The sequence below is a fragment of the Lathamus discolor genome, chromosome 10, assembly GCF_037157495.1.
Source record: "Lathamus discolor isolate bLatDis1 chromosome 10, bLatDis1.hap1, whole genome shotgun sequence".
Taxonomy (NCBI): Eukaryota; Metazoa; Chordata; class Aves; order Psittaciformes; family Psittacidae; genus Lathamus; species Lathamus discolor.
The window spans coordinates 1,799,068-1,805,067 of record NC_088893.1 but is presented as its reverse complement, the minus strand read 5'-3'; positions in this window follow the sequence as shown (position 1 = coordinate 1,805,067).

Below are 6,000 nucleotides of genomic sequence, written 5' to 3'. Positions count from 1 at the left end.
AAGGACAATATGCAATGAGCTGCATCTATACCACACCTCCAAATTCATTTTTCAGTCTTTTAACCACTAGATATTTCTGCTTCACATGAATAAAAATATACTGTCATGTAATTAATTGAATATCCTGGAGATGCATAAACCACAGATTGACTAATTTAGTTTGCTTGCAATATAAACTAAATTAAAGCAGTGAAGCAATGGATGTTTTCCATTGTACGCTACTATTAAGTATGTCCTAACAGATTGGTTTCACAGATTATTTTTTTTTTTCTGGGCATTGGTTTCACAGATTTTTTTTTTTTTCTGGGCATTTATATAACCTCCCACATTAAATCTTCTGAGCACCTAAACCTTTAGTGAATTTATCTTCAAAATTCTCTTAGAAGGTATATGGCACAATTCTCATTTTACTCAGGGTGAAATAAAGAACCGAATCTATTCCCAAGTGTTCACCAGCTGGGAAATGAAACTTCAAAAAACCTCACTCTATATATCAATTTTATCATTGAATCCCAGACTGGTTTGGGTTGGAAGGGACCTTAAAGCTCTTCCAGTTCCAACTTCCTGCCACAGGCAGGGACACCTTCCACTAGAGCAGGTTGCTCCAAGCCCCTGTGTCCAACCTGGCCCTGAACATTGCCAGGGATGGGGCAGCCACAGCATCTCCGGGCATCCTGTGCCAGCACCTCAGCTCCCTCACAGTGAAGAACTTCTGCCTAAGTATCTAACCTGAACTTCCCTTGTTTAAGTTTAAAGCCATTTCTCATTGTCCTATCACTGCACACCCTTGTAAAAAGCCCCTCTCAGATTTCTTGTAGCCCCTTTAGGCACTGGGGCTGCTCTAAGGTCTCCCAAGAGCCTTCCCTTCTCCAGGCTAAACAACCGCAAGTCTCTCAGCCTGTAGTAGCGACACTGAGTATAAGCTTGCCTTCACCAAGTAAAGACAGTCAGATGTTGAGTTTAAGCATGGACTCAAGCCGATGCTCAATATTATAAACAGTTAAATTGCAAAATACAACTCTAACATATAAAGCTCCTGAAAGAAAAGTACACTGTACAAAAGTATACCCAGGAGTCTGCACAACTATACCAAACAGTTCTAACCTTATTCAAACTGCCATTTTTTATTTACTGACAAATTCTGAAGCTCCCAGAAAGTACAAGAATTTTCCGTAAGCTAATTTTCCTCTTCTCAGATGGGCAGAGGGAAAGGAGATGGACACCATGCTCTCACTGAACCCTGGCATGCCTGGGTGACACTCAGCAGTTGCATGCAGCACAGTTTCCTGAACTAATAAGTAGAGGTACAGGACATTACAGTGTATTACAGGACATAGCAGCTCTGAGCTGGGGACAGCATACCTGTAGTCACACAAAGCATAGGCAAGTGTATTGGGGAAGTAGTGCTATATCTTCTAGAGTCAGGTTAAGTACCTGCCCAGCACTGCTTCAAATTCTAAGGCTATCCTTGAGAGGAAAAAAAAACATTTACCAAGGACTGAATCATAAAAATGCACTCCTGAAGTTCAGGAAAAAGAGGAATACCAGCATGGTAGTGTTTTTATTCAATTAAAGATACCTGCTTGCTTATGTTTACTTTCTGTAACACGAGAGTGTAGAATTACTCTAGGGAAACTTGCTTAGGTTATATTTGCCTCATGCTTTCAACCAGACATGCAATTATTACACAGTTGTGTCAGGGAAAATATCAAAAGAGTATGGTATACATAAAAGCAAGAACAAGCCCACATACACATTATCAAATTAAACTGTTGTAATGTGCTTTTTTTACACCACTATTTTTTTTATTAGAACATAATTCTGTAACATCTTGTTGCTTCACAGAGTTACAAAAGAAATTCTTCTCCTTCACATCCATTTTTCCTCTGTCCCTGAGTTAAAAAATACAAACTCCACACCAGTCAAATGAAGTTTCTGTACACTGCAAAGCTCTAAGAGCAGTTCAGCATTGTGCTGAACTTGAAGAGCAGTGGTTTCTCAAGGCCTGTCATTTAAACTTCATTAAATGGAAGGAAGCACATACAATTCATAACACTTTTTATTAATTTCCTAACTTCCCAAATGAACGTGGCATTTTAAAAACTAGAGAAAGATGATGAGGCAGCTTACTATTTACTATTTCCAGCTGAGGTGCATTCACATGGATTAATTATACCGGAGTGTTCAATTCTAGCATTTAACAGAACACAAATATTTTCAGCTGTTTATGCAGGCAATATATAATTTTTCCTAGCATATTTTTTGCTTATGTATTACTGTAAAACAAAAGAGAAGAAGTCTTTCTTTTCTGAAATAGTGTATGTTGATATTTGCTACAGTTACTCATTATTGAGTTTTCCTCTGGGAAGAAGTTCTGCTGCAGAGCTTTCATTACAGGCTTTGAGTATAGGAGTCCTTTACTGAGGTTGGTCACTATAAGACTCATCAAAAGTAAGTTGCAAACTGGTCTTAGATTCATTATTTAGATTCATAGAATATTTAACAGACTCATATAAATCTGTAGTCCCAATATGAACAGTACCATCATATTTTCATAAGAGAACCTGCAAGAGTTACTGCAGTTAAAATATAAACAAAATGTGGTTAATACAAGTTTTCTCCTTCTGCTTTCTAAAGTGGCAGCATCATCCCACTTAGGATTCTTTTATTTTTTTCCCAACATTTTTTCCTGTGCAAAGTATTTGTCAGAAAAATTATTATCAATCAGCTGTAATCATGGTGCTTCATATACCAATCACAAAGGGCAAGGCTGTTCAAAGGTGGGAAGACAGGTGGCAATTGTCAGTTTTAAAAGGTGGTGTCCTGGGTTCAGCAGTAGCAGTCATTTTTATCCTTCTCAGTAGCTGGTGCAGTGCTGTGGTTTTGACTTTCAGCCTGGGAACAACACTGGTAACACCGATGTTTTTAGTTGCTGCTCAGTAATGTTTACTCTAACCAAGGACTTTCTGAGCCTCATGCTCTGCCAGGGAGGAGGGGAAGCCGGAAGGAAGCAGAGGCAGGACATCTGACCCAAACTAGCCAAAGAGGTATTCCCTACAACAGCATGTGATGCCCACTATATAAACTGAGGACAGTTACCCGGAAGAGTTAGATCACTGCTTAGTCTGGCTGGGTATCGGCTGGCGTGTGGTGAGCGGTTGTATTCTCTTCCCTTGTTATTTCCCTTATCATTATTATTATTGGTGGTAGCAGTAGTGGTTTGTGTTATACTTTAGTTACTGGGCTGTTCTTATCTCAACCCATAGGAGTTACATTCTTCTGATTCTCCTCCCCATCTCTCCAGAAGCAGGGGGAGGAGGCAGGGGACAGTGAGCAAATGGTTGCTTGGTTTCTGACTGACAGGCTGGGCTTAAACCACGACACTTGGTAAGCCCCAAAGCTGTTCAGGTAAGTGAATGCATAGAATAGGTGAGAGGGTCAGTTCAGCTTTCTCTGAATCCTCAAAAGATAAAGGATCTTAAAAGGATCTTACAGATCGTTTTGTTTGAGAAGCAAGACATGACATCAGAAGATATGCAGGACAGTTTTAAAATATTAGACAAAATTTTTTGCAAATCTTCACCTTTTCTTACAAAGTATTTTCTTAAATATTTTTAGGAAATAAAATCCTCAAAGGAAAATATGAAGCTGTGTTTATGCACTCTGCATAGATGAAAAACTATGAGCATAACTGAACATGAAAAAGACTAAAATGTGTATTAGTGCAGGAGAAAAATTCTGACTTTAACTGGAACTTCCCAAAGTAATCACAAAAATTCAATGTGAATCACAAATCCAATGTTTAAAGTTTATCCTCTGACTCTCAAAGATATTATTATATATGTATAGTTAAAGGGCTGGGGTTTTATCAGTATTCACTCTTGATTTTGTTGTTTACAATCATGTTGACATTTGCTTGAGTTGCTGCATAATGATTGACTCAGAACGCAATAGAAAGCTTAGTTGATAAAGAAGATATGGAAGAACATATGCCCCCCTCCACGAACATATTTGTAATTTGTTTCAAAGTGAGATGGATAATATTTATAACCGTGGATTGAGTACATTGCTCTCCATATAAAACATCAACAGGACAAAACACTGAATGTCCTTACTGAATGATCTACACAGACCACATTTCAGTAACTTTAATGAATAAACAAATAAAAATCAAATTAATCATCTAAGAGAGTAATTATGATTCCATAACTGTCTTTATCATCCTTTATTATACTAGTTATTTCTGTTATAGTCTGGGCAAATGTAAAGTTTTGGTGTGTTTTTTTTTAACATACATATTACAAATCAGGATGCTTATACTCAACTTTAGGTAAAGCTAACAAATCTATTTACAAATCCCTTATGTCCAACAGCATTACAATTCTGAAAGCTGCTGCTTCTTAATTGTGCATAAGCAGGACAATTTGCTCCAAGGTTTTATTACATTCATTTTGTATAACATTGTTATACATTATTAGATTGTTGCTGAACTATATACTGCTGAAGCATGAAGTAGAGAGCTCATACTGAAACCATCCTACAGTCTACAGTAACATGTGGTCTAAAAAGTATAAAATATTGCTTTTAAAAATATTCATAACCATGTAAATTCGAAAAAGAGAATGAAGAGTTGCAAGAACATCAGTGCAGTGGCAGATCTACAACAAACATAAAACCTAATCAAACTTTGGAACTGCATCCAAATTCTTCCCTCTACTTTGAATAGGAACACTGGTAATATATGCTGGTATAATTAAAGTTATCTTTATGTTCTTTTCTGAAAAGATAATGTTCCTAGACAGATTTAATGCTTCAGAGTAAAATAGGAGGTTACTCAGGAGATTGAAAAGTGTATGGAAAAAATCCCAGCTGTCTAAATTGCAGCATATCTATTTAAACAGGCTTTTAAAATTCTGAATGTTTATTCTTAAAATTTCATATGCCTGTAGCACATAGGGGCCTCAGAGGATCATTCAGACTTCACCCAGAGTTCTGAATCTTCATTCAGAATGATCCTTCTTGTCCGACACTTTTGCCTCTGCAGAGCTGAGAATAGTTTCTTGGGCAGCCTAGGAAGCCTCAAAACATCCAAAAACTTCCTATTGAACTTCTATTTAGACAAGCAATTAGAACCACAAACTGCCACCGAACTCTCACTGTGGGAATCAGGGATAGGACTGAAGGTGACAGGGAATAAAGAGGTGAGAGGAGCTGGACAGTTGACCCAAGGGACAATAGGACCTATCCAGCCTGACTGACGCTGTGGTCAAGGAGAGGACAGTGGCTGCTGGGCAGTTTGACTTCAGTGGGGGTTTTGACAGTTTCCCAGAGAATCCTTGCAGCACACTGATGAAATGTCAGCTGGATAAATGGATGATAACGTGGATGGAAAATTGGCTGTACCATCAGGCTGGAAGGGTCAGATTTTGGACAGTGATAGAAAACATAACTGGTAGCATGTCTCACAGATGCTAATGCCAATACTGTTTAATGTACTTAGTTACAACTTGGACAATGGGATGAAGTGCACTCTTAGGAAATCATACTTTCCAGCTGGTTTAGGAGCTTTTTTTTTAGAATTGAATGAGGAATTCTTATTATTTAAAAAAAATAAAAGAAGAAATTATATGATTGGAGTACTTCTCTAGATATGCATTTTGTAGAATATCTGATTATACTGTCTGTATCATATCTGACCACTTACGTATTTCACTATCAAATAATAAATTATTATGGTTATCTGAAATGTTTCTAATGAGCACCTTCTGCCTGGAAATCAGTGTCTTTTTTCAAATATTATCTATTACTACATGGAGACAGGCTGGTATTTAGAATGGTTTTTGTCAGAATAAGCTCTATCACCACTTTTGCAAGACAAATGAAAAAATAGGAAGTATTTTAACAAAATCTATAATGTACTAGAGAAATGAGAAGGTCCAGCGCAGATCAGTGTGTTTACAATTATGCCACCCAGTTGTATATGCATTCAGAATAAATGCC